Genomic DNA, 10,000 nt, shown 5'->3' on the forward strand with positions numbered 1-10,000 from the left:
GAGCACTACACACACACTACACACACACTACACACACACTACACACACACTACACACACATTACACACCTCCTCTTTGGTCTTCTTGGATATGACTCTGAACCAGTCTCCGATCATGCTGAGCACTACACACACACTACACACACACTACACACACACTACACACACACACTACTGTTACGCCCCTCTACACCCCTACTGGCTTTGCAGTGGCAGTGCAACAGCTTTTAGGTGGTGAATGGGCATAATTAGCCTGATTGTCCACACCTGGGGAGGTGTGGATAAAAGCCATGAGGTTCACCCTCAGAGGGAGGCCTTGCATTTACACCATGCTTCGGAGGCTGGTGCTCAGCATGTGATTGGTGCTTGGCACTATATATTTTACTCTATGTTTGTGTGTTATAGATAATAAATGCTATTTTTGTAGAACTCTGTGGTCACACACTACACACACAATACACACCTCCTCTTTGGTCTTCTTGGATATGACTCTGAACCAGTCTCCGATCATGCTGAGCACGGCCGCGAAGTAGGCCAGCCCCACCAGGATCCAGAACCACACCATGGGCTTGTAGTACTCCTGGTACTCGATCTCAGAACCACCTGTAACCATGACAACACAGAGACACAGAACACAGGTCAGTCACCATGACAACACAGAGACACAGAACCACACCATGGGCTTGTAGTACTCCTGGTACTCGATCTCAGAACCACCTGTAACCATGACAACACAGAGACACAGAACACCGGTCAGTCACCATGACAACACAGAGACACAGAACACCGGTCAGTCACCATGACAACACAGAGACACAGAACCACACCATGGGCTTGTAGTACTCCTGGTACTCGATCTCAGAACCACCTGGGGAACACAGAGACAGTAACCATGACAACACAGAGTCACAAAACACAGGTCAGTCACCATGACAACACAGAAACAAACTTGATCTCAGAACCACCTGGGGAACAGGGAGACAGCAAGGTCACCTGGAAACACCCACACAGAGGCATGACCTCGTGACCTCTGACCTTCTGACCTCGCTGTGACCTCGCTGTGACCTCTCACCTGCTACAAAGTCCCCAAAGCCGATGGTGGAGAGGGTGATGACCACGAAGTAGAGCGCTTCGAGCGTGCTCCAGCCCTCGATGTGCTGGAAGATGGCCGCCGGGAGGGAGACGAAGAGCAGGCAGCCGAAGAGGATGAACACCACGGTGGAGACCACGCGGATCTTCGTCTGACTGACCTTCCACTTCTGGAAACACACACACACACACACACACACACACACACACACACACACACACACACAAACGAAGAGGATGAAGACCACGGTGGAGACCAGGGGAGGGGGGGGGGGGGGGTGGGTAGGGACAGACACAAATATTCGATGAAAGCGTGGGAGTTGGGGAGGGCACACAATGCATAGGTAACTAAAGGGAGCTAGTTTGATTACGTAGCATGTGTGTGTGTTATTGCCGTGCGGTCTGTGTGTGTCTGTGTGTCTGTGTGTGTCTGTGTGTCTGTGTGTGTCTGTGTGTCTGTGTGTGTCTGTGTGTGTCTGTGTGTGTGTGTGTCTGTGTGTGTGTCTGTGTGTGTCTGTGTGTGTGTGTCTGTGTGTCTGTGTGTGTCTGTGTGTCTGTGTGAGTCTGTGTGTCTGTGTGTGTCTGTGTGTCTGTGTGTGTCTGTGTGTGTCTGTGTGTCTGTGTGTCTGTGTGTGTCTGTGTGTGTCTGTGTGCGTCTGTGTGTGTCTGTGTGTGTCTGTGTGTCTGTGTGTGTCTGTGTGTGTCTGTGTGTGTCTGTGTGTCTGTGTGTCTCTGTGTGTCTGTGTGTGTCTGTGTGTGTTTGCCTAACAGTTTTAGAGTTTTTCTGTTCTGCTGTTAAAGAACCAGTCCCTGATGGCGGTTGTTGTTTAGGTATCTGCACTTTTTCTTGCTACTTAGTCAGTGCAGGCAAGGAAGTTTGCTGCAGCGACTAAGTTATTACACACACACACACACACACACACACACACACACACAAACACAAACACACTAAGTTATTTATTGAATGTACTTTTGTTTTTCACTTCACGTTCTGACGGCAAGCGCCATTGTATTTTCTATTAAAAGTGGTATATTTACCCCTGGCTATTTTATGTTACCAGACCTCTGGTTCTTCAGGTCTGCCGTAACAGCCTAAAAGTATGTGTGTGTGTGTGTGTGTGTGTGTGTTATTGCCGTGCGATGTGTGTGTGTGCTATTGCCGTGCGGTTTGTGTGTGTGCTATTGCCGTGCGGTTTGTGTGTGTGTGTTATTGCCGTGCGGTGTGATTGTGTGTGCTATTGCCGTGCGGTTTGTGTGTGTGCTATTGCCGTGCGGTTTGTGTGTGTGCTATTGCCGTGCGGTTCGTGTGTGTGCTATTGGCGTGCGGTTTGTGTGTGTGCTATTGCCGTGCGGTTCGTGTGTGTGCTATTGCCGTGCGATGTGTGTGAGTGCTATTGCCGTGCGGTTTGTGTGTGTGTTATTGCCGTGCGGTTTGTGTGTGTGTTATTGCCCTGCGGTTTGTGTTTGTGTTATTGCCGTGCAGTGTGTGTGAGTGCTATTGCCGTGCGGTTTGTGTGTGTGCTATTGCCGTGCAGTGTGTGTGTGTTATTGCCCTGCAGTGTGTGTGAGTGTTATTGCCGTGCGGTTTGTGTGTGTGTTATTGCCGTGCGGTTTGTGTGTGTGTTTGCCTAACAGTGTGTGTGTTATTGCCTAGCTGTGCAGCTCCAGTGCCAGTGGGCTGAGAATAAATGAACCTCTCCAAGCACTCATCTCACATAGAGACTAAAGATGAGCTGGTGTGTGTGTTAGGTGTGTGTGTGTGTGTGTGTGTGTGTGTGTGTGTGTGTGTCTGTGTGTGTGTGTGAGAGAGAGAGAGCACTCATCTCACATAGAGACTAAAGATGAGCTGGTGTGTGTGTTAGGTGTGTGTGTGTGTGTGTGTGTGTGTGTGTGTGTGTTAGGTGTGTGTGTTAGGTGTGTGTGTGTGTGTGTGTGTGTGTGTGTGTGTGTGTGTGTGTGTGTATGTGTGAGAGAGAGAGAGCACTCATCTCACATAGAGACTAAAGATGAGCTGGTGTGTGTGTTAGGTGTGTGTGTGTGTGTGTGTGTGTGTGTGTGTTAGGTGTGTGTGTTAGGTGTGTGTGTGTGTGTGTGTGTGTGTGTGTGTGTGTGTGAGAGAGAGAGAGCACTCATCTCACATAGAGACTAAAGATGAGCTGGTGTGTGTGTTAGGTGTGTGTGTGTGTGTGTGTGTGTGTGTGTTAGGTGTGTGTGTTAGGTGTGTCGGTGGTAGTCCAACCAAAGACTTCATTACCCACAATTCCCTTATCACCTAAACTTTCTAATCTGCATTCTGCAAGACAGCATTGGCTGCAACCAAGGTGTTACAAACCGTGACGCACTTTCTCACTATAAACTGCGTTGAAACGATACATTCGCTCTCTTTTGCGCTCTCTCTACTCTGGCGTTGGCCAGCTCACATCTCTCTATCTCCTGGCGTCGGCTAAGGAGCATCAGTCCTTCCACCGTCATCTGGTGAAGGCCTACTCTCTTTGTTAGCCAAACACTGCCCGCTAACTAAGACAAAGTATTTTAGCAAAGCAGCTAACATTAGACCTGCTAACTAGCTAACTCTGCAACGGGAACAAAGCACAACAGAGACCTCGCGGAAACTGCAACATTCCGAGCGATCAACTCCTCGGAACTGAACTGCAGTGAAACAAAGACTTCACAAAAAGGACAACTTTCTCCATCTCCGGACATCCTCATCTACGTCAGCACAACTTTCCCCAAAGGACTGGTAAACTGACATTGACTGGGCATTTAGCTATTCACAACCTGGCTAAGCATAGGACTGTTTACATATGCCATTGTTCATGTATTGTATCTGTTTTGTTTACCGAACATAACTGTTATATACTTTCATTGTTAGTTGGTAGTTGGCTTCGCCACACCATCTAAGGGTTAACGTTATGATTGCTTCTCATATACATCGGGACTTGCATGCATTACTAACCACTTCCCTCTTCTAACATGGCATCTTAAATAACATACGATAACAAATACATTGGCCTTCATATAGCCACACACGCGAAGCTCATAATCGAACTTCCCGCTGCAGAAAGGCTCGTCCTTTTTCATCACCACACATGTATGTTCACGATTGCACACACATGCACGCGGAACTACGTGGTCAGGACAAAGGAACACACACACACACACACACATAGTTTCAGGCGCGCTCCTAACAGCGCAACTCTGAGCTTACAAGCTCGCTCGCTCGCACACGCACACTCCCTCTCCCTTACACATACATATACTTCTTCAATTAATTAGTTAGGTACATTTAGCTAGATTACATATTGTGTGTTATTTCTTTATCATCGTGTAATAAATACTTTGATTTATATACGCTGGTTTATTTAATGTTACACAAGAATGGACGTTGTCAACCTCTTCTATTCAGAACTCCAATGACCTTCAACCATACTATTAATAAGGTAACTTTGTTGTAGTTATTAATTTAATTATTAATCAGAGTTCCAAATTGATAGTATAATATATTTTATGAGACTGATATATTTAATGAGACTGATTTGTGGATTATCAACTTAATTGATCTGCCTTTGTGTTGAATGGTTGATCCCTGTCCAATCGGGTGAGATTACCAACATATTGTTGCTGTTGCAAGGACAGCACCAGTGTGTCTTGGTGGCCCTCGTGGAGACAATATCACAATTCGTACACAATTGCACCCACATTCACCCGGCGCCTGCTCACTGGGTAAGATACCTACACAACCTGGTACTCCCATATGAGAATGGTACCCATTTTACCCACATAATATGGCGCCCCTGCGTGAGGATAGTACTGTTGGCAATCATTCATTATTTGTGTAATATTAATGACCGCTTAATTTCAGGCCGAATTCAGAATTTGATATTCTAGTGTTAAACTAGTCTAAAAGTCGTAACACTCACCGCCACTAGTCTGTCATAGGACTAAGCCCTAGCTGTACTTACAAATAAGTGCAAAGCTTTATATATCAAATTGAGCTTACAAGCTCTTTGATATTTTATTAGTGAATTATCATTTTTTCCAAACCTTGGAAATCTTAGAACTTGCTATTGCTGCTAGCCATTCAGGTTAAACCTACTCTGTAGGAATTGTGAATTTCTGTCCAGCATTTGAATACCACGTATTCAATGTAACATTGTCAAGCTGTCAGCTGTAACTGTGCTTAATCAAACTGTTTCCCTTATTTTTAATTAATTCACAGCGTGCCACCGGCCCTGTGAAAGAGAGCTTGTACCTGACTGTTACTGCCATGCATTCCAGCCAGTGATCGGAATAGAGACTGAGAGAGAGCCACAGCGAGCTACCGGCCCTGTGAAACACTTGTGTACCTAGCTGTTACCACCACGTGTTCCAGCTTGAATTTAGGTAACTGTGACTGACCCTAACTGTAACTGCCCTGCATCTCAGTTAGTGTACCCAAACTTTTATGCCCACTAGACCCACTAGATGGCGCTGTAGCTACACCTCATTCCAGGAAGCTACTCCTCATTGCGTAGGTAATTACACTCCTAGGTTAGGCTAGTGTACTGCCCAAGTTACACTACAAGGTGTCTGCCACTGCAACACCATAGCCAAGCGCCTAAGTAATTTCATAACCTACCCTATTTTACATTACTTTAGCTTACCCCTCTAGCTAAACATAACAATGGATAACCCCTGTGTAGATCAGTTTATCTCTTCCGTAGCACAAAGCCTAAAACCTGGTTACCCTGAACTCATTAACAGTTTGAGTTTTAGTGAATGCAGGAAGGAGATAGACTCTCTACTAAATAACAGGTATGATGCGCAGACTGCATCCAAAGACCCATTGTTAATATGCTTGCTACTGAACTTTCACAGGCAAACCAGCCTTGCCTTCCAGAGCAATGCAGCATTAGAAGCGCAGAATGCTAGTCTCCTCCAAGAGGTACAGACAGCTAACAAGAAAGCTATGCGCTACCTAGGAGACCTACACTCAACAGAGTTAGAACTCTGTTCACACAAGGAGGAGCTACTGAAGGTTAGGTCAGAACACCCTGCCCCACCACAGTCGTTCAGCCGATGTGAGTCTGGTTACTCTGATTCACACTCCTCCCTTGGTGAAAGGTCTACCCCTCCTTCATTCAGATGGGAACACTTCCCAACTGACCATCAGTCCTTGGGAATGAAGTCAGCTCCTCAACCTCCACTGAGAGACCGAGTTAACAGCCTGACTTCCCATTTGCCCTTAACAGATACAGAAGAAACAGGTAGTTTATTCCCCAGTAGATATACTGCCCATCCTTCTTCTCAGCCTCTGTTAAATAACACTTTCTTCCGTGCCCTTCCCTCCGAAGGCAGGACTAGGTCATGTACAGACTGTTCAGCCTCCTCTCCATACATCCACGAGAGTGAGTACCGCTGTCCAGCATCTGCCTCTCACCCAGAGAGAAGCACATTAGAATGTGATAGACATGTCCGTTCCCATGCTAGATTAGTCTCGCCTTCTTCAGAAAAGACCCTACAGAGTCCCCGTCTAGAAGTGCTTGAGCTCATAGCTAAGGACATTAAAATGTTTGACCCAGACCACCGTGATCAACACATTGACGATTACTTTAGGGAACTAGACAATAACATGACTGACCTACCCAATGCAAACCAAAGGGAGAAAATTAAACTCATGTGGAAAACCAGCTCTAAAGCAGTCCACAAGTTTATTCAGGCACAACCTCCCCGTATCAGAAATGATTACGCCGAGCTCTGTCATACTTTAAAAGAAGAATACTCTTCTCCTGTTGACGAGATCGCATCATTGGTTGCTGCCTCCCAAGTCAAACACACCCGTCGAGAACACCCTAGGGATTTTTATAAACGTTTGAGACATGCATACTTCCAGGGCAAGAATGCACCAGGCTTAGAAGAAAGCTCCACCTTCAAGTCTCTGTTCTTGCGCAACCTGCACCCATGTGTGCGCACTCACGTTTCCCTAATGACGCATGAAGGTAACCCCTCAATGAATGAGATCAGGAAGATGACACAGATGGCTTGGGAAACTGTTGTCAATTCCAAAGAAAGGGGGAAAACAACTGAGCCTACCTGCTCAGGTAACAAAGCGTCGACCAAATTCACGGCCTCACAAGTTCACCCTCACTACAGATCAAAGGGGGGTGACAAACGGCCACATAGGGACACTGAGCGTAACCGCCATGTCCATCATCAGTGTCGTAATGGAAATACATCCCCTAGAAGCAGCAGAAGGCCATATTCCGAAATCATGGCCCAGAAACATGACCTGCCCCTAGATTCGACGGATGATGACTACCATCACACTGACCGACACTCAGACCATGGCCGCAAGGCTACAGACAGTGATAGTGCCTCTGACTGTCCCTCTGACTATGGTTACCCCGAGCGTAACAGCCCTGAGCCACGAGTCAGACGACACTCCAAGCGCATGAACTCCAGAGTTCGCCACTAACTGTCTGTTGAGCCAAACAACACAAGCCACCCTGCACTGACAGTAAGACAAATGCTTGCTCAGGGATCTTTTCTTGTAGTTGTATAGGCCAAACTTGGATTTGTTAGCAACAGCAGCAACTTCCATTATTCTGAACTGGTACTTCATTTAAACTACCGCAGTAGCACACTAGCTTCATACATCGCAGACAAAGCTAGTCATGCACATGTCCACATCAAACACAAGTTTAGGACATTACCATACTGCAACACAAACCTTGATACAGCCATTTGAGCTTTAAGATTTTGATACCATGATGACACCCTTCCGCAGCAGAACATGCCTGAAGGACAAAAACAGCAAAGGCTGCCAAGACTAGTCAGTCACTAGTCATCTACTAGTCAGTATTGTCATCCAATCTATTGAGTGATTCAACAAACACACTCTTGGATTCTCAAGAAATGGTTTTATCATTGTATCAGGTGCCACTATCTCTGCGTCTCAGCCTAACAAGTTGACATCACTAACTTTTCCTATTCTCACTAACCCTGATGAGTAGACGATCCACTGGTTTATTTGTTGTATGCTATGTCATTGTCATTACTGTTTTTTTTAGATTTTATCTTTGTAACTTGATGACCTTGTACCTGCTTAGCCAGAATAGATAGTATCAACAAATGCCCAGTACTGATGTTACAACTTTGACTGTCTCACCAATGAACTCTTTCCACAAATGGACTATGCACAGTTGTGCTCACTGGATCACACATCCGGTGCAATCAACTGACCACAGGGGGGATGTCGGTGGTAGTCCAACCAAAGACTTCATTACCCACAATTCCCTTATCACCTAAACTTTCTAATCTGCATTCTGCAAGACAGCATTGGCTGCAACCAAGGTGTTACAAACCGTGACGCACTTTCTCACTATAAACTGCGTTGAAACGATACATTCGCTCTCTTTTGCGCTCTCTCTACTCTGGCGTTGGCCAGCTCACATCTCTCTATCTCCTGGCGTCGGCTAAGGAGCATCAGTCCTTCCACCGTCATCTGGTGAAGGCCTACTCTCTTTGTTAGCCAAACACTGCCCGCTAACTAAGACAAAGTATTTTAGCAAAGCAGCTAACATTAGACCTGCTAACTAGCTAACTCTGCAACGGGAACAAAGCACAACAGAGACCTCGCGGAAACTGCAACATTCCGAGCGATCAACTCCTCGGAACTGAACTGCAGTGAAACAAAGACTTCACAAAAAGGACAACTTTCTCCATCTCCGGACATCCTCATCTACGTCAGCACAACTTTCCCCAAAGGACTGGTAAACTGACATTGACTGGGCATTTAGCTATTCACAACCTGGCTAAGCATAGGACTGTTTACATATGCCATTGTTCATGTATTGTATCTGTTTTGTTTACCGAACATAACTGTTATATACTTTCATTGTTAGTTGGTAGTTGGCTTCGCCACACCATCTAAGGGTTAACGTTATGATTGCTTCTCATATACATCGGGACTTGCATGCATTACTAACCACTTCCCTCTTCTAACATGGCATCTTAAATAACATACGATAACAAATACATTGGCCTTCATATAGCCACACACGCGAAGCTCATAATCGAACTTCCCGCTGCAGAAAGGCTCGTCCTTTTTCATCACCACACATGTATGTTCACGATTGCACACACATGCACGCGGAACTACGTGGTCAGGACAAAGGAACACACACACACACACACACATAGTTTCAGGCGCGCTCCTAACAGCGCAACTCTGAGCTTACAAGCTCGCTCGCTCGCACACGCACACTCCCTCTCCCTTACACATACATATACTTCTTCAATTAATTAGTTAGGTACATTTAGCTAGATTACATATTGTGTGTTATTTCTTTATCATCGTGTAATAAATACTTTGATTTATATACGCTGGTTTATTTAATGTTACACAAGAATGGACGTTGTCAACCTCTTCTATTCAGAACTCCAATGACCTTCAACCATACTATTAATAAGGTAACTTTGTTGTAGTTATTAATTTAATTATTAATCAGAGTTCCAAATTGATAGTATAATATATTTTATGAGACTGATATATTTAATGAGACTGATTTGTGGATTATCAACTTAATTGATCTGCCTTTGTGTTGAATGGTTGATCCCTGTCCAATCGGGTGAGATTACCAACATATTGTTGCTGTTGCAAGGACAGCACCAGTGTGTCTTGGTGGCCCTCGTGGAGACAATATCACAATTCGTACACAATTGCACCCACATTCACCCGGCGCCTGCTCACTGGGTAAGATACCTACACAACCTGGTACTCCCATATGAGAATGGTACCCATTTTACCCACAGGTGTGTGTGTGTGTGTGTGTGTGTGTGTGTGTGTGTGTGTGTATGTGTGAGAGAGAGAGAGCACTCATCTCACATAGAGACTAAAGATGAGCTGGTGTGTGTGTTAGGTGTGTGTGTGT

At 45.6% G+C, this 10,000-nt stretch overlaps 1 pseudogene across 1 annotated transcript in view; it reads right to left on the reverse strand.

The window, feature by feature from the left end:
- LOC308377109 (potassium channel subfamily K member 2-like) overlaps positions 1–10,000 on the reverse strand; it is a 44,963-nt pseudogene that overhangs the window by 7,305 nt on the left and 27,658 nt on the right. The window contains exons 5-6 of the transcript in view: positions 1,072–1,258; positions 459–602 (exon numbers count right to left, since the gene is read on the reverse strand). The product of the transcript in view is annotated as a potassium channel subfamily K member 2-like (transcript). The remainder of the gene's footprint in view (positions 1–458; positions 603–1,071; positions 1,259–10,000) is intronic.

The sequence above is a fragment of the Sprattus sprattus genome (genome assembly GCF_963457725.1).
Source record: "Sprattus sprattus genome assembly, chromosome: 16".
NCBI classification, from domain to species: Eukaryota; Metazoa; Chordata; class Actinopteri; order Clupeiformes; family Clupeidae; genus Sprattus; species Sprattus sprattus.